The sequence below is a fragment of the Heterocephalus glaber genome, unplaced genomic scaffold (genome assembly GCF_053883595.1).
Source record: "Heterocephalus glaber isolate CG9 unplaced genomic scaffold, H.glaber_assembly_v1.0 deba00001444, whole genome shotgun sequence".
Lineage (NCBI taxonomy): Eukaryota > Metazoa > Chordata > Mammalia > Rodentia > Bathyergidae > Heterocephalus > Heterocephalus glaber.
The window spans coordinates 6,430,435-6,448,841 of record NW_028258297.1 but is presented as its reverse complement, the minus strand read 5'-3'; the positions used below and the strand labels follow the sequence as shown (position 1 = coordinate 6,448,841).

Sequence of the window (18,407 nt, the reverse complement as noted above, 5' to 3'; positions counted from 1 at the left end):
CCCAGCAGCCAGGAGGCTGTCTCACCTGTCACTGCAGTGCAACAGGGCTTTGGGGGCAAGAGAGGGACCTGGGCAGTTTTCTGGCTCACAGATCACTCCAGGGCTGCCTGGTGACACAGACGGCCCCCGCAGACCCAGGAAGGGCCTGTTCCATCAGAAGCAGCCTGGGACTCCGGCCCTGGAGCTTGGCAGGGCTTCTCCAGCCCACCCAGCCCCAGCACTGGAGGGGTTTTGCGGTGGAACCCCAGGATGTCATCTGGGGGCTGGGCTCCCGCCCCTCACGTGCGCATGGCACTCCCCCGTTACAGTTTACAAAGTGCGTTCACAGACATTATCACTTCGGCTCCTAAACACTCCCTAAAAACCACAATAAATCTCTCACGCGCTGGCTCCCAAGCCCACCGGCTGCTGTGTAATCAGTGAGCAGAGAGGCCTCAGGTCCCAGAGCCTGCCAAAGCCGCCACGGCGCCAGCAGGGGCAGAGGGGGGTCCACGTGGGCGGGTGGCGGGTGGCAGGCCCAGCTGGGGCGCTGCAGAAACCTAAGGCCGAGCCTGCAAAGGCAAAAAAGGCTGTTTCAATCCAAAAGGTCTCCTGGGAAAGGGGTACAGTCAGCAGACTTAAGGGACAGGCTGGGGACTATGCACCAGAGGGCAGGCCAGGGCACAGAGGAGATTTGGAGGACTCACTAGCACTTAGGAGCACAGCAAGGAAGTGTAGCAAGGCCGTAAAAACAATTCTCTTGGGGCCAAGGACAGCCAGTCCCCAGAAGGACAGATCCTCTCACCTTCTGCGGCTCTCCACCCTGAGAGAGCAGCCCTGGGCCACAGGGGCCCTGGTGTGACCTCGTGACCTCCCTGGACAGGTTGCTCCCGTGACCTGGGCCTCTGCCGGTGTTCTCTGCCAGGAATGTCCCAGCCCTCCTTGAAGGGCAGTGCAGTGGCCCCGCATCCACAGATCCCGCCCCAGCTTCCAGAGACGGCTCCTGCACCTCCCATCGCACCTGGATTCCCCGTCTCTGAACCGGCAAGACTCTTTCGCGCTTCAGACCAGGACACCCCTGAGGGCAGGGGCCCCTCATGAAGAAAAGATATCTGTTCATGAATGGACATAGAGTCCCAGGCAATGACAGAGAGGGACAGCCAGCCTACAGGGCTGTGGGAAGAAGTGACAGCCATGTGACAGACCCAGCAAGCACGCTTCCTCTGTATCTTCAGCCCAGCTCCCAGGTCTGGGCAGCGGCAGAGAAAGAATCTCCCAAATGCCTGAGCCCAATCAGCCGGCAGCTGTGGTTGGCTTTTGTTTTTTTTACATTTCCCTTGGTTTTCAAAGTTCTAGAAGCTCAACTTACAAACTATGGAAAGTTCAGGAAAGTTTAAATAAGCAGGGAGAGGGAGGGCCTGGCCTGAGGAGGCTGCGGCTGCCCTGGCAGGGCTCCGGCCCCAGCACAGGCCATGGCGCTCCTCCTGCTGTGGCTGCCCAGGAAGCCTCAGCCTTGACTTCTGTGCCACAGGGGTGGCTGGTCTGTCCCGGGGGCAGCTGTGGCCGTGCCATGGCAGGCGTGGAGCAGGTGGCAGCTTCTCTGCGGCCACTGCTGAAAGGAGCCAGTGTTTTCCTTTCACAAGCCCCTGGGAAACATTGGCCTCGTGGTATGTGCCTCTGGGAGACTCAGAGGGATGCAGAGACCAGCAGTGGGAGGAGTCATGGGGCAGATGTCCATCCTCCCAGGTAAGGCCTCTGAGTCCACAGCCCCCAGGACTGGGAGTAGGGAGCCCAGGCAGCTCCAGGGCCTGAGTCCTTGACCTGGCATTCCAGCTCCTTGTATTCAGAAATATACAAAACTTGCCAGGTGTAGTGGTGCTTGCCTGTAGTCCCAGCACTTAGGAGGCTGAGGAGGGAGGATCATTGTGAGTTTGAGGCCAGCCTGCGTTACAGAGTGAGTTCAAGGCAGGTCTACATTACATAGTGTAAGAACCTGAAGAAAGAGAGAGAGAGAGAGAGAGAGAAAGAGAGAAAGAGAGAAAGAGAGAAAGAAAGAAAGAAAATACAAAACTCCTACAACTCAACAATAAAATGATCAATAATCCAATTTTAAAATGGGCAAAGACTTAAATAGATGTTTCTCCAAAGAAGATATGCAAATGGCCAATAAACACATAAAAAGATCCCCAACATCATTAGTCATTAGTCAAAACCACAAGGAGATAGCGCTTCACACCCGCTGGGATGGCTGTAATCAAAGACAGGCAATAACAAGTGCTGGTGAGGAGGTGGAAGAACTGGAATATCTGAGCACTGCTCGAGGGAATGTAAAACAGTGTCATCACTGTGGAAGACAGTCTGTCCATTTATCAGAAGGAATAACGATCCAGCAATTCCACTTGTAGGTATTCACACTGAGGAGAAATAAAAATATATGTCCACACAAAAACATATGTGAATGTTTGTACCAGCATCATTCATAACAGCCCCAAAGTAGAAACAACCTAAACGTACATTTATAGATGAATGGATGGACAAAATGGGATAAATCCATGCAGTGGACTATTATTTAGCCATGAAAAGGTATGAAATACTTATTCATGCTGCTATGTGGATGAATCTTAAAAACATTATGCTAAGTGGAAAGAAGGCAGACACAAAAGGTCACATGTTGTCTGATTCCATTTATAGGAAATTTCCAAAACTGGCAAATCCATAGAGACAGAAAGTAGATTAGTGGTGTCCAGGGCTGGTGGAAGGAGAGACTGGGGAGTGACTGCTAATGGGTTCAGGGTCTCACTGGATGACTGAATGTTCTGAAAGTGGATAGTGGTGATAGTTGCACAACTCTGTGAATACACTAAAAGCCACTGAGTTGAACGCTTCGGAAGGGTGAATTTTATGGTATGGAACTAATATTTCAATAAAGCTGTTAACAAATAGGGTCCTTACATCTACATCTATTCCCAGCCCCTCAGAAGCCAGCTCTGCCACCTGCCCAGGCCCAGTCCCTGCACCTCCCAAGCCACCATCCTAGGACAAGCGGACACCATTGCGGGACGGCTGGTGTGGGAACAGGACTCTGCTTCCTCCACTGTCCCACCCCTGCCTCAGGCCTTCTCTCTAGCTGGACCCACTTCCTAAAACCTCTTTCCCCGTCCCACTCACCCACTGGACCTCAGCTCCAGTGTCCCCAGTGTCTTGGTCCTCAGAGAGGCCTTGCCTGACCCTGTGTACTCTGGCTGATGCTGATTCCCTTCAAACGACACACAGCGTGGACATTCGCTATGCCCGGGCCAAACGAGGGAGCAAGCGCAGACTGGGTTTGAAGGATGCCTCTGGCCACATTTTAGGGCATGTCCAGCAGTGCCAGGCTGGGGTTGGGAGGGTAGGGAGCCACGGCCTTGGCCTGGGCCTCGAAAGGCAGGGTCCACACAGGTAGAGGGGAGGAATTTGGGACCAAAACCCCAAATATCTTAGGGATGGAACCAATGTAGGGGAGAAGAAGCCCAGCATGGGGGCCGGGTGAGGATGGTGACGTTTCCTGAGGCAGGGAGCATTGTAATAGACGCGTGTCTGCCTCACTCTACCTGGACAAAGCCAGTGCCTCCTCACTGGCCTGCCTGCCTCAAACAACTAGACTTTTCTCTCTGTTCTCCATGATGCCACCAGTTAAAACAGCACAGGGTGGGTCATTCTCCAACTCAGAAGTCTTCAGTGGCTCCCCATACCCTCAGAACAAAACCCAGAGGCTCCAACCTGGCTTCCACCATCTCCATGGCTGGCCCACCTGGCTTTGCAGCCTGCCCCAGCCTCTCCAAAGCCTGTTGGATGTTTTCCCTTCTGTGCAGGGGTTGGGGAAAGGCTGCCTGCTTAGGGCCTCACTCCCGTAGGGACAGCAGTATGGGGCCTGTTCCTCTGCCATCCTTTCTGGACCCCAAACCAGGACCCATGTCCTGACCAGGAGCTCTTTCTAATAGTGGTGTGTGTGTGTGTGTGTGTGTGTGTGTGTGTGTGTTAGTACTGGAGATTGAACCCAAGGCTTTTGCACTGAGCTACATCCCTAGCCCTTTTTATATTTTTATTTTGAGACAGGGTCTTGGGAAGTCACTGAGCTGTCCAGGCTGGCCTCAAACTTGAGCCTCCTGCCTCAGCCTCTCAGAGTGCTGAGATTGCAGGTGTGGGCCACCACACCTGGCTTGATAGCGATGTTATTTCAAATGATGCAGAAATGTTTAACAATCAGATCACATGCAGTTACCAGTGTGTCTAACTTCAAATTGGAAATAATTCAGAGCATCCACTGGTCCATACTCTGCCCTGTGGAGAAGCAGCTTCAGGGCCAGACACACAGATATGAAGTCCAGGGCAGCAGAGACCCAATCCAGTCTGTCTGGTTCGTGGCTGAGGCCCCAGTGCTTGCGACAGCCTCGGGGAGCTGGAGCCGAGATGCTAAGGTGCAGCTGAATGGGTAGGAGGAGGCTGAGAAGTGGAGAAGAAGGAAGGAGGGAGGAGATTGAGTGAGAGGGAAGGAGGAAGAGGAGGGTGGGCAGATGTAAGGGTGAATGCAAAGGCCAGAGGGACAAATGCTGAGGGCTTATCTCAGCCCAGCCCCCACCCGGACCACAAAGAAGATGGCCTATCCTGGGGCCAAGATGGGACCCATGTGGCCCCAGGAGCTAAAGAACTCAGCTCTTTAATCCACAGGGGCTGCCGGGCTGGAGCCCCCCTCTCAGCCATGGAGATCAGACTTCTGGAGGCACAGCCGCCGCCCCCCAGTCCCTGCTGGTCCCCGTCCCTGCCTACCCTCAGGGCTCCCGCCTCCCTGGGGCCCAGCTAAGCTTCTAGGCCCAGCCAGCCTTCCCAGCAAATTGAGCAGAACCCTCTGGAGTCATCCTTGACACCCCTGCTCTCTTTCACACATCCAATCCATCGGCAAATCCTGGTAGATGATCTTCCACAGCCTCCTCTCTCTGCTCTGCCCTTGCCCCTCCCCCAGCCTACTGGAACTCAGCAGCCAGAGGGATCCTTTTAAAGGGAGCATCCAGGGGCTGCACCATCTGGCCCCCATTTCCTCTGGAGCTCATCTGCTGCCCCCTCGCTCCCTCCTTTCCCTCCAGCCATACTGGCTTCCTCCGTGCTCCCAGCTCCGGCTGCAGCCCTGGCCCTGGCTTTCTCCTCTGCCTGGACCGCTCTTCCCCTAAAGCCACCTTGGTCTCCACAGCACCTCCTTACCTCCTTCCCTTTGCTCAGCTGGTTCTTTCTCAGGCTGGGGGTGTGGCCCAGTGGTGGGCGCTTGCCTGGCATGCATGAGGCCAGGGGAGGGGGCTGACTTCCTCATTGAGACCTCCCTTCCTTGGACACCTAAGTATAACTGAAAAACAAAACACCCAGCCCGCCCCACCCCCTTTGCCCCTTACACTTATCACTCCTGACTGCGAGGCGGCATATTATTTCCTTGTTGCGCTATTTGTCTCCCTCCTTAGAATGCAGTCTCCACAGACAGGCATTTTGTCTGTCCTGTCCGCTGGTGTGTCCCCAGGAGGCAGCCCATCAATGTGTGCAGAGTGCATGCATGAAGGAACCACCCTCTCTGGGGTCAGGTGTGGTCGCCTGGGCTGGCCCTACCCGAGGCGGGCCCTGCCTGTGGCCAGCTTGATCTCTTGGCCCTGCTGCCTGAGCCCACCATGCGCCCTCCTGGCCCAAGCCCCTCAGGAACTGGCCCCTCCCAAGGGCCACTTGGCTGCTGGACAAGCATGGCCCCTGTGGCTTCAGAGTTGAGCTGAGTTCAATGGCAGATAAGCTGGGGCCCATTAATCCACTGGCCCAGGAGGGCCCGGCAGCCTCTCCAGCCAACCAGGGGGCCAGCTGCAGACTCCTCTGAACGCCACCCTCAGCCACAGCACCTGCGTCTCTCCTTCTCTTCCTTTGGTCCTTCTTATTTGACTGGTGTCCTCGAGTCTGATTCAGCTTGGACGGAGTGGATTGAGAGGTGGTAAGGTCACCAAACAAAAAGGAAACAAGCCGAGAGGGTGTGGGTTGGCCCTGCCTGATGACCCCAGATGGACAGCATTGGGTCCTCCCTTGCCAGCTCCACTGGGCCAGGTTACTGAGTTTCTGAGTCCCACCCCACCCCCTGGGTGCTGACAGCCCAGGGGCTGAGGCCAAGGACTCCATGAGCAGCGACAGCTTCTCCTACAGCGTTTCAGAGGGACTTCTGCGGGTTCATGGTTGTGAAGACAGATGTGACTCTGGAGACCTGGAGAACAGGAGGAATGCATGTGTACCTCTGTGTGCATCCACGTACACAGTGTGTGTGTGTGTGTGTGTGTGTGTGTGTGTGTATGTGTTACAGGGCCCAGGACTCAGGAACTGACAGCTGACTGTGGCCCCACATCTGCACCATGTGGCTCCCCCGCACCCCAAGGGGTGGTGGGGGAATGGGCAGGGGTAGCAGGAGGGAGGCGTCCGGACCGTTCAGCAAAGGACATGACAGGACAGGTCCCACTCTACACCCAGCGCACCAAAGTTAGCCAGATCCAGAGGAAAAACTAGACAGGCAGCTGAGTCTCTGCAAGCCTCAGTCATACTCTGAGCAAAATGGGTCTAATAATGCTCAGATTACAGGGTGGTTAGCATTGAACAAGAGGCTGTGGGCATCTGTACTGGTCAACTTTCCCACTATAAGATGTAATACCTGATACGCACAACTTGAAGGAGAAGAGGTTTAATTGGCCTATGGTTTTTGTTTTGTTTTGTTTTTTGGTACCGGGGATCGAACTCAGGTCCTTGCACTTGCGCAGCAGGCAGCGAAACCACTGAGCTAAATCCCCAGCCCAATTTGCCTATGGTTTCAATCCATGGTCAGACGTTTCCAAGGCAGAAACATCAGGGCAGAAGTGTCAGCTGCTCAGTTTATGGCAGCCAGGAAGCCGAGCAGGGGAACACTGCCACAGTGGAAGGGGTGAAGAACGGACACAGACCCCGAGGCCGCACTCCATGACCCACCCACACACACTTAGAAGTGTGCTTCCCCAACCCCAGGGCAGATCCCAAAGCCAGCCAAGTTGGCACTGCACCCTAACCACCCAGCATCCGCTAAACGATCACTATTTAGGCTGAGCAGAACGGGCTGCCCATTATTATTCCAGGAGCAATCACTGGCCTCCATGCTGCCTCACCACAAGCATAACACAGACACAAGGCCCTGTCCTCAAGGGACTCCCAAGCTGTAGTAATGATGTGCATGAACGCGTGGGTCCCAGCTGGCTGGCTGGCTGGCTCTGAGGTGGCTTGCTTTGCAGCTTTAGAAGCACAACTCATTTAATCCCCAAGAGAGCCCTTTGAGTCAGGAGCTGCTATGGTTGTCCTGAAGCTAAAGAAACAGAGAGGTGAAGTGACATGCCCAGGGTCACCCAGAGGGCAAGGGCAGAACTGGCACAGGACAGAAACCTATACTATCCAGGTCTCGCCTGCTCAGATCGAGGCAGCATACTGGGTAGTGGGAACTTGGGAAGGAGCAGTGTTGAGGATCAGGAAAGGACTGGCAGGAACATCATACAGTGGGGACTTAATGGCTGGGACAAAAGAAAAGACAGGCCAGGCAGGGAGGACAGCCTGGGTCATAGCCCAGAGTGGGGGAAGAACAACCCAATCCAGGCCTCTTCCCCTTTGCTCAAACTCTGCCTCTACCCCGAGCCAACGCAGCTCCCAGAGGCCCTCATACCTTCCTGCCTTCACCTATGCTGTTCCCTGTTGGCATGCTGTTCCCTTTGTTCTTCTCCTCTCCAGGCTCAACGGTAGCGGGACTGGATTGGAAAGCAGGCCCGCTGGACTCTCAGGCATGTGCCTCTCTTGCTGCACTGCCCTGACTCACAGAGAAGGCAGAAGAGTAGAGGGGAGTCTGCGGGAAAGGCAGGGTGAGCAGGGGGAAGGGAACGTGCAAAGACATGGAACAGAGTCAGGTTTGGGCCTGGATCTGTGCCCCTGCTTCATATTCCAGGGCTCTGGAGCCAAGGCTCCCTCCACTCCCTGCCCAGGGAACGCAGAGCACAGACAGAGAATGTGGACTGACTTGGGAGCCCTACAGCTCTAGGCTGGAGCCCTGCCTCTCACACTGCTCTAGCCATGTTGCTTCTCCCCCACCAGCCTACCTGGCTTCCTCTCAGAAAATACAGTTTTTTGATACAATCTCAAAAAATTATTCAAGGGCTGGTGTGTAGCTCCATAGAGAGCATTTGCCTAGCGTGTGCAAGGTGCTGGGTTCGATCCCCAGCACTGAAAAAAAATTATTCAAGTAAGTATAATTTCACTCAATTCAAATGAGCCCCCGTGTCCCCAAGGCAGACTCCAGAGAGTGAACACGGCAGGTGTCCTCAGCAGGACATCCCAGGTGGCCAGTGTGCCTCCCACAGGTACCTGCTCCTCTCTGAGCCTCAGTTTCTCCAGCTGTAAAACAGGGACCACGGCCCCTGCTGTAAGGGGTGGTTGTGAGGATTCAGGAACGTTCCAGAAGCATCCAGAGTCTTCAGAGAAGCTCCAGCCAAGAGAAGAGCTCAGAGGGTTTCCCCCTCAGGGGCCGGGACTGGTGAGCCTGACAGACTCAAAGCCATCATCTGTAGGATCCTGTCTCTCCCGGACCTGACACCAGCTCTCCTCTCTACCCCTGGCATGTGGCTCAGTTGCGCTAAAGGACAGCAGGGCTTGGGGCCAGGCAGATCTAGGTTCAAGCCCTTCACTGGCCACTTGTCAGCAATGTGGCCCACTCTGCCTGTGCAGAAGGTTGTGGTCTCACCAGAGTGAGGCTGGCCTGGTGGGAGAAGAGGGCCAAGAGAAGGGGCCCAGATCTTTGCACATTCTGCTCCCTCTGTGCACCGCCTACTTCCAGGCAGGTTCCTCTCTGCCTCTACTCCTCCAGGCACATTCTCAGTCTCTTGGTGACCAGGACAGTGCAGCAGGAAAGGCACGGGGTCAAGCGTCCAGTCTCTCCAAGGGGAAACTGAGGCCTGGAGAAGGGAAGGGAATGTCCAGAAACACATGATTGGAGGAGAGTTGAGATCCCAGCCTAGGCCTCTGCTTTCACCCTGACATCCTTCCAGGTGACACCTAGGGCCTCACACACATGCCCTGCACCTCCCCTCCCAGGGGCCCTGGCCCATACCTGACCACCTGCCTGTCTCTCCACCTACCTGGATCTTACTGACCTTGAGGCCCTGTCCTCATCCCTAGAGCTCACCGTCCCCTTGGCCACCAGACCCTCAGCCCCCATGCAAGTCCTCAGCACTTCTCAGCTTCCCCCACAAAAGCCCCCTTCTTTAGGAAGCCCCCTCCACCTGGCTGGGTCACTTCCTTCCCAAGACTATTCTCAAACCAAACCAGCTCCCCCGAAGCGAGGGCTCTGTGGGTGGGGCAAGGGGTGTGTTCAGTACACAGCACAGAACCCAGCCCAGACCAGATGTCCAACACCTGCTACCTGCCCCACATCCATCCATCCATCCTTCCCTTCAGCACATTTGTGGAGCACCTGCCCTGTGTTAGAGACTGGAAAACAGCAGTGAGAAGATGGACAGAGCCTTGCTCTGACGCAGGTGACCAATCTAGTGACACAAGGTCAAGAGTTAAGTCTCTATGAAGAGCCATGGAGTAGAAAGGGATGGAGGAGGGTGGTAAGGAAAGGTCTGTCTGAGCAGGTAAAGGAAGCAAAAGAGGGAGAGATGTAAATATCAGAGGAACAAGTGTATTAGGGAGGACACAGCAAGTGCAAGGGTCCTGAGGTCAGAATACAGACAGTATATTAGAGGAATAGCAAGGGGATCAGTGGGCAAATGGGGGTGAAAGGAGCAGAGGACAGTGAGGGAACAACTTAGGGTCACAGGCAGGACTCTGCTCTGGCCCTGTGGGAGTCAGGAGCTACTTCAGGGCTGTGGGCAGACAAGAGCGGGATGTGACTGGAGTTCTCAGGGGATCACTCTGTGAAGAGTGGGTTCTGGGGTTGAGAATCGAGCAGGGAGACTTGCGGAGAGGCTGCTGTACCGTGCAGACAGCCAGTGAAGAGGCCAGAGTCCAAAGTGCTGACACATTCTGAGAGTAGAACCAATGGGATTTGCCAATGGATGAAATAGGGTGGGAGAGAGAAAGCAAAGTCAAGCACCCCAAGGTTTAGGCCTAAGCAAGCAAGCAGAAAGAGGTGGGGTGGGGAGGCTGGGGTTGGGCAGGTTCAGGGTTGACCTTCAGGAGCTGTTTAGGACCCCCAAAGGTGGCACTGCCCGCTGTCCACCCACGTGGAGATGTAGCAGACGCCGGCAGGATGGGCCTGGGGTTTGAGAGGAAAATGCAGAGTGGGCTTGGCAGCTGACTCACAAGTCCCCATGCCCTGCCACATTGTAGGTCCTCAGGAAATGCCTGCTGGCCTGGGAGACACAAAAGTGGCCACAGCCTAGCTCCTGGCTGCCAGAAGAAGTGGACAAGGGGCCTAGGGCCAACCATGAAGAGCCACACCCGAGAGACATGTGCAGCACTGCTAGTGTTGCCCAGGTGTATCACAGCAGGAGAGCGTGGGAAGACCTCTTGGCCGACAGCAATGGGCGTGATGGGCAGGCAGTTGCTCCTGCTTCAGGTTGAGATGGGAAACAGGAAGAGAAAGACACAGAGCCCACTCTGGTTCCAACTGGGGATCTGGAACTTCGGGCAAGATACTGGGGTCTCCGTTGCTGCTCCTATAAAACAGGAACAGCTAGCCAGGCACGGTGGTGCACACCTGTAATTCCAGTACTCTGGTAGGCTGAGGCAGGAGGATTGGTGATTTAGTGAGACCCTGTCTCAAAATAAAAAATGAAAAGGGCCGGGGACACAGCTCAGTGCAAAGGCCCTGGGTTCAATCTCCAGTACAAAAGAAAAAAAATAATAACCCCTCCATTTGCAGATTGGTGTGAGAATCAAATTAATCCATATAAAAGGCACAGAAGGAGTGATGGCAGGTGCTCAGTGCGCGTGACCTGCCCCCTGGAGTGGCATCCAAAGAAAGCGTGTGCTGCTGATGGGTGGGCAAGCAAGAGGAGGAGGAACAGGCAGACTTGACTCTTCTGGGCAGCATGGAGAGGAAAGCTCTGTGCAGCAGGATGAGATGTGCTTGACTGTCCTCCACCAGGCTCAGTGTGACACACCCCTCCTGGCCCAGGGCTCCCCAGCCTGCCTGTGGGCTCAGGGAATACGTGCAACAGCTGAGCCGGGAAGCACTTGCCCCATCCCTTCTAAAGCCAGCAGTCCTCTCCTCGTGGCGGAGGTTGGGCTACTGCCATTACGGTTTGACACATGAGGAAAGCAAGGCACAGACTGTCATGTGGAGAGCAGGAGGCAGAGCTGGGATGCAAACGTGGGCAGTGGCCTGGGGTGCTCCCAGCTGAGTGGCACAGTGGGGTCACCAGGCCTGTGTGCAGAGAAAGAAACTGGAGGTGGAACAGGCGGAACTTTAGACCAGGTCATATATTCCAAAGGCCCGTGCTGGGGTTTGGCAGGCATAACATGGAGATTTTCCCCTGGTACTAGGAATCGAATCCAGGACCTTCACACTGAGCTATATCCCCAGGCCCTTTTAAAATTTTTATTTTGAGGCAGAGTCTCATCAAGTTGCTAAATTGCCCAGGCTGGGCTTGAACTTGCAATCCTCCTGCTTCCGCCTCCCAGAGTTCTGGGATTATAGGTGTATACCTCCAGATCTGGCTCATAGAGACTCTTGAACTTCCTTAAACCTGAGTGAGCTGCAGGGGTGAGGTAGACACTAAGGCCCCCTCTGCCTGGTGTGTTTTTTTCCTTTTTGCTCCCTTTTGAGGGGGGAGACAATGGATCCCCCTTCTAGGCTGCTCTGAGACTTGTGTCACTGGTCCCTTTACTTCTGTTCCCCTCCCACTGTCCTTTCAAACAGGTTTTTCATCCAAGAAGTCTGTTGGTCCACAGGTCCCCAGCCCTGCCTGGTGACACGCAGTCACCCCCAGCCCTCAAGCCTGGCCAGGAGACCAAAGAGCAGACCAGGCTGCTACCTCCTAAGGGCATCAGGTCAGACACCCAGGAGAGGGAAATGCAATGTTTACTGACCGGAGCAGGTCCAAGGTCACTCCATAAAAGCAGATTCCTGGAAAAACATAAACCAGCAATGTACCCTGTGAATTGTATTAACCTAAAAAAAAAAAGCAATCTCATTTGAATAATGAAGAGAGAGAAACCTTCCCTAGTTCTTCCTTTATTAGTGAATAAGGACACAAAAACAGTCAACAGAAACAGAACAGCCACAGGAAGCTTCAGGTCCGATTTATTGGCCACTTTTGTTTCATAAAACCCAGCATTTCTATGAAAATAGGATGATGTCCAAATGGTTTGCTTGTTTTTAAGGGCAAGACTTAGTTTTGCTTTCTTTTTTTTTTTTTTTTTAACAAAGCTGGAATTCTCCTGACTTCGCGCCTGCTCCTCCAGCCAGAGGGAAAGTGATTTCCGAATTCATCTGATAAGTCCGGTTTCTTTGTGGCATCTACTTCATCGCTCAGCAGCCAGCCATGATGTCATAAGCCCATCAGATTTCCGGTAGGGGAAAAACGCTGGGGAATTGGAAAGAATGAATGTTTCTTACCCATCAGGCGGGGGGGGGGGGGGGGGGGGGCTGGGTGTGTCTGGGAGGAGAAGCTGGTGGCTGGGGGGGGGGGAGGCGGGGAAGAGAAGCAGGCTCCGTGTTTGTGATATTAAATGTCAGGCAGAACCTGAAAAGCCCAGCCACCCAGATGTTTTCTCCATATCCAGATGTCTGGCACCGCACAGACCATGCCCCCCCTCCCGTCCCAGGAGGCGCTCGACATTTGGCTTTGACCTCGGGTCTGCAGCGAGTGTGTGCTGCCAGAAGCCGCACAACCTTTCGGCTGCCCACCCCCAGGTTGGGAATTTTTTTCTAAATCTTTACACACGGATGACAGGAGTAACTAGGTCCAGATTTTTAAAAGCTGTTGAAACAGTGATTTCAAAAGTTCAGTGCTTGAAATTAGCTTCCCCAGAATACACTATGCAAGCCAAAAAGGAAGAGAAAAAAATCCTCAGCCAACACGCACACAAACATATGTGACTCCCAAGCCATGGGGCTTAAAAACCCAAAACAAAACCAGTGAGTCTGGGAACAAGGTCTTCGGCTGACAGAGAAGAGAGAAGACTCCCCCAGGAGCCCGCCTCCCCCAAATCAGAAGAACACGGAACAGCTTTGTTCTTCCTGACAAAGCCCCTCGCTTCCAAGGCACCGACATTGCCAACAAAGGCACAGGGTAGAACTAATTGACGCTCACACTCGGCTTCGAGGAGTCGTAAAGTACGGCCTTGCTGCGGAGCCCGCCTCCCACTGCCACAGTGGGGACTTCCCAGGACTGGGGAGCCCCACGCCACAGACAGGCAGGGTCCTGGCCTCCTGGTGGCCTGGCCATGCGCCCCACGGAGGCCGCCACCTAGACCTGTGACATCACAGCTAATTGCCCCTGAAAATGAGCCAGGAACTGCAAGCCCCTCAGGGCCACAACCCTGTGACTGCACAGAGAGCCTGAGGAGGGGCACAAGTCCAATTAAAACCAAGCGTTCAGAGGTGACCACGGAAGGGACAGCGTCTGGCAGAGGACAGGAGGAGATGAGTAGGGGCCCTGGGCTCTATGCCCTCACTTCCTACAACAACCCCTATGTTTGACAGATGAGGAAATTGAGGCCAGGGTGGCTGAGTGGCCTGCCCAAGGTCACCAGGCTAATTAGTGAGACAGCCGTATCGGCAAAGAGAAAACACAGGTCTTGCTTTGCCCAGCTCTTCCCTGAAGGTTCTCTAATTTAATCCTCACAACACCCTTGTGAGGGAGGGATTACCATTAACCTCGGGGTCCAGAGGAGCCAATGGTGGAGCAGAGAGGTTAAGTCATTTGCCCAAGGTTGAACAGCTTGTCATTAGCAGAACTTAGCCTGAACTTCTGAGTCACCTGACTCTGAATCCAACACTTTCTGCTAGGACGGGGGGAGGCAGTTGAGGTTGAACTGGGAGCAGTGAATCTGATTTAAATACACATTTAAAATGCTGGTGATCCCCACAGAACAGAAGGGAGTAAATCATTGCAAATTAATTTTTTTTAAAGCCATTCCAGGCAGGAGGGCTGGCTGGCCGGGTGGGTGGGTGGGGAGGCTGCTTTTATTCTGTCCCTGCCAGAGCCTGAATAAAGCATGGAGCTGGTCTCTCTAGCTGTGTGTGGTGGCAGCTCAATCCCCTGAATTGGGGCGGGGCGGAGGGGGACGTGATAAAAGCTTTGTCAGGCATCGGAGAGAGCATAATCTGCCACAGGAGCGGTGCCAGGCGCACAGGTCTGACAGAGCCAGGGGAGGGAAAAATTCACTGTGTATGGAAGCCACAAAAAATAAAAAGAAGTTAGTACCTCTGAGCTGGATTCATCTTTGGAGCCAGGAGTTTCAATGAGCTGTGGCTCACCTGAGCAGCTGTTTAGGGGCCAGACGCTGACCTTGGGCCAAGCAGGTGCCAGCCAGGGTCCTGCCTGCCTAGGACTGGGGGAGGCAAGGGAGTCACTGTGGCCTTGTACCTGCTGGCCATCACCTCTTGGACTAGCTCTAGAAGTGAGCAGCTTCCAGGAGCTAGGATAGAGGGATAGGGACAGGCCAGTCCCCAGGCTTCCCGGGGACCCACTCTTCTCCCAGTGGGCAGCCTTGGTGCTGCTGTGGGCTGTGCGTGCCAAGCTCTCCCCTCCCTGCCTCACTGCACCTGCTGGTTTCTGCCATCAGCAAATGGGGTGTGGAGCCCAGGCCTTGGGCCAGGGAAGAGGAAAGAAAAGTTTCTGCCATCTGGACATCTGGCCAGGCTGAGCAGCTCCTGTTTTTCTGGGGAAATCCTACCCATCCTTAATTTGCCCACCCAAAAGAGATCCAGGTCCTGCCCTCACGGCAGTCACACCTGATGGTGGAGACAAACATTAACCAATTAATGGCACAAGATTTGTCCATGTGCAGAGCGGACCCCAGGCTGTGGGGGTTCATCAGGGTGGAGGTGTTAAGCCAGGGAGGGCTTCCTGGAGGGGGTGACACTGGCCCTGGGGATGAGGAGCATTAACGTCTCGGATTCACCATCACCCCTGCAGAAAGACCTCTGACCGACTCCACTCCGAAAATCACTGTCCCCTTGCTGACTATGTGCTGTTTGTCACTAAGTCCCTGCGGTGGTATGGAGGCCCTGTGAAAAAGATACAAGGTCTGTCTTATTCCCTGCTGAGTTGTCCATGCCTGGCACATAGTAGGTGTAGTTGCTTGATGGATATTTTTTCATCAAAAGCATACACAAGACATGCAAAGTCCCGGGGGGCAGCAGGGCTCACAGATAGGAGGGTGTGGGCATGGGAATAGGGCAGAGCACAGAAAGTAATGGGAGGTGGGACTGAACCTGAGATCCACCCTAGACACACAGGTATCTCCCCACCTATAAACAGGCTCCCTTTTGCCCTCCCCTTTGGCAAAGTCTGGCGGGACTAGCGGGTCTTCCTTCCCCTACAGGAGAGTGCCACATAATACCTTGCCTCAGCTCCTCTGCCCAGGCACAGCACCCCTGGCTTCGGACAGAGTAGGTGGCCACTGGTATCCCCTGCCCAGCATTCTGCTACTACTTTCCTGCCTCCATTCATTCCCTGGCCCAGGGCTGCAGGACCACTGAAAGCCGGGGAGCAGTGGGAAGTAGATGCAGGGCCCTTCCAGAGCCTCCCTGCACACACCCCACCCCCATCCCTTCTGCACCCCTCCATGCCTAACTCCAACCTCCTCACTGGGACAGGTGGAAGGAAAAAAGGAACCTGAAGGCAGGTGATAGCTCCCTGATTTCCAGAGTGAGATGGGACCCCAAATGGTCCCTCTGCCTCTCAGATTGCCCACGGGGAAGATGGAGACACCTCAGGCACGAGCAGGACGGAGCAGGTACTTGGTGAGCCGGTTCAAAAGACGCAAAAAATGAATCCCCTCTGGACCAGATTTACAGCCTCCCCAACCCTCTCCCAACCGGGCTCCAGGGGCTGGAAGAAGGCACAAGAATTCCAGCAGCTGAATCTGGGGCACGGAAGCCCACCCCCACCGGCGAGGGGCGGGGGGCGCCTCTGCCCTGGGAAGGTGGCGCCATCTCGCCCCCTGCGGGAGCCGCGCGCGCCCGACCCCCTCCTCCCCGCAAGCCGGCGGGAGGCACTAAGCAAACTTTCCGCACCTGGGACCCGCGGCGTCTACATCCGCTGGGGTTCTAGGCGGCGCCTCCACCACCAGCGCGTGTCTCCACTGCCTCACTGGTCCCCAGATCGCCGGGGGGTGCCTCCGTCTTAGCATCGGGTCTCCAAGGGCTCCCCAGCCGCGAGTTACCGGGGCTGCCAACCCCAGCCTCGGGGATCAGTCGTTACCACAGATTTCGGAGATGCCTCAGCCGCACCACTTAGGCTCGTCCACACCGCCCGGACAACCGTCAGATCGCTGAAGACGTCCCAGCTTAGGGGACCGCGTCTACACTATCTCGGGAGTCCCCGGGTCACCGGCGATGCCAGTGCTCTGCAGCCGCGTCTACGGCGCTCACCGCGCACGCAACCCTCCAAGGGAGCGACCCGGGACGCAGCCACCGCTGAGCGGGGTGACGCGCGCGCCCTTCTCCGGGGACCCCATCCCGGGCGCAGCTGGCCCGGGACTGCTTACCTCGTCCGTGCCTCACGCTCCGGTCCTGGCGGAGTCCTCTCTTTCACACATTTTTGCGGTGTTGTGGTTGGGGAAAGGAAATGTTATAAATCCTCCTGCGCCACGTGGCTGGCCGCAGCCCCCTCTCCGCCTTTTTCGGCCTTCAGGACAATACTCGGCCCCCAGGCCGGCCGCCCGCCCCGGGGCTCCAGGCAGGCGCCGGCCACGCGGGGCGTGGCCTGGGGCGGGGACAGGGCGGAGATGGGCGGAGATGGGCGGAGACTGGGCGGGGTGGGGCCGGGGCGCACCGGCCTTGGCTGCCCTCCCGGGAAACCGTGGCCTGCGACTAAGCCTTCAATTCCAGCTCATGATTGGTTGGCCGGCCGGCGATGCTGACGCCTAATTGGCTGAGAGGAAGCAGGGCTCAGCTCTTGCTCGTAGTGGTTTGCAGATTTCATTCTTTACCTTTTCTTTCTTGCGGCTGCTGGGGTCCTCCTGAACTCTGCAGCCTTTTCATCTCTGCTTCGTTCCTACCCATTATAACGCTTGCACCGGGTGCTAACTGCGTTTCTTTGTTTTCTACCAAATAGCACCTTGAGGTTGGGACCCTGGGTTTGTACTGCTGAGTGTACCTTCAGGATCTGGGATGTAGTAGGTGCTCGAAACAGGTTTGTTGATTGAATGGGTGGCAAATATGCCTGTGGGTTTTTAGAGCTATCTTTATTGTTGCAGTATCCCTGGGAAGTTCCTCTTCTAGAGTGGGGAAACCAAGATTTGAGCTGCCGTCCCCTGGGAGTGATTGAGCTGATACGAGGAGCTGCCACCACCTCTGGCTTGGGGTCCCTACACGGTCATTGCCTGAGGGCTGTCAGAGCCTGTTACTCGTGTATCAGAATGTTGGATTAGAACGGAAAATAGGTTACAAGATGAGTTATTTCAGTGAATGAGCTGTACCTAGCACTGTGCTTGGCGGTATCAGTGAGACAGTCCTTGCCTCCATGCTAAATTCCTACTAGTGTGCTGGGCCCTCGTCTTTCCTCGGGAAGCCCCCACTCCCCAAATTACAAAGGAAGTCAGAAGCGCGCTGCTGCGCCCAGGCTCAGTTGCCAATCCGACAGTTTGGGCAGATGGGCGGGGGAGGGAGAGCCGCAGGCGCGATCGCCCAGCAAACCGGGTTGAGCAAGGATGCTGTTCTTCCGTGGGGATGTCCTTGGGAATCCCCTGAGCAGGCTCTTCGGAGTGAGGGGTGGTGTCGTAGGTGGGATGGGGGAGAGGGCTTCCTCTGGCAGAGGAAGATGTGGGAGCTGCTTCTAGAGTTGGGCTGGGGAAGGTTAATTCACCAGAAAAATGTCTGAGATCCTGTCTCCTATACAGTGGGCAGTGAGTCAGGCAAGCAGCGAGGGGCTGGCTCTGTGGCTGAGGAATGCGCCCCTCACCCCCATGCCTGTGACTTCACATGGTCTTCTTACAAGGACACCAGTTGCTTGATTTAGGGCCCACCTTCATCCAGTGTGACCTCATCTTAAGTTGAGTATATCTGCAAAGACCTCATTTCCAAATCAGGTTACAGTCACAGGTACCCACGGTTAGGACTATGGAAATGTATCTTTCAACCCACAAGGCTCAGTGAGGCAAGAACACTGGGATCTGAGAGCAGTAAGAGCAGCAGCCCCAAGGCCACCTGGGGGCAACTTCCTTCCTGGCTTCCCACTGCCCTATCTGGCTCA

At 55.3% G+C, this 18,407-nt stretch overlaps 1 long non-coding RNA gene across 1 annotated transcript; it reads right to left on the bottom strand.

The window, feature by feature from the left end:
* Positions 1 to 12,347: 12,347 nt before the first annotated feature.
* Positions 12,348 to 16,898, bottom strand: LOC101721336 (uncharacterized). The gene is made up of 2 exons (XR_205297.3): positions 16,702 to 16,898; positions 12,348 to 12,566 (listed from the first exon to the last, which is right to left on the bottom strand). It is a non-coding gene; the product is annotated as an uncharacterized LOC101721336 (long non-coding RNA).
* Between the last annotated feature and the right edge of the window lie 1,509 nt (positions 16,899 to 18,407).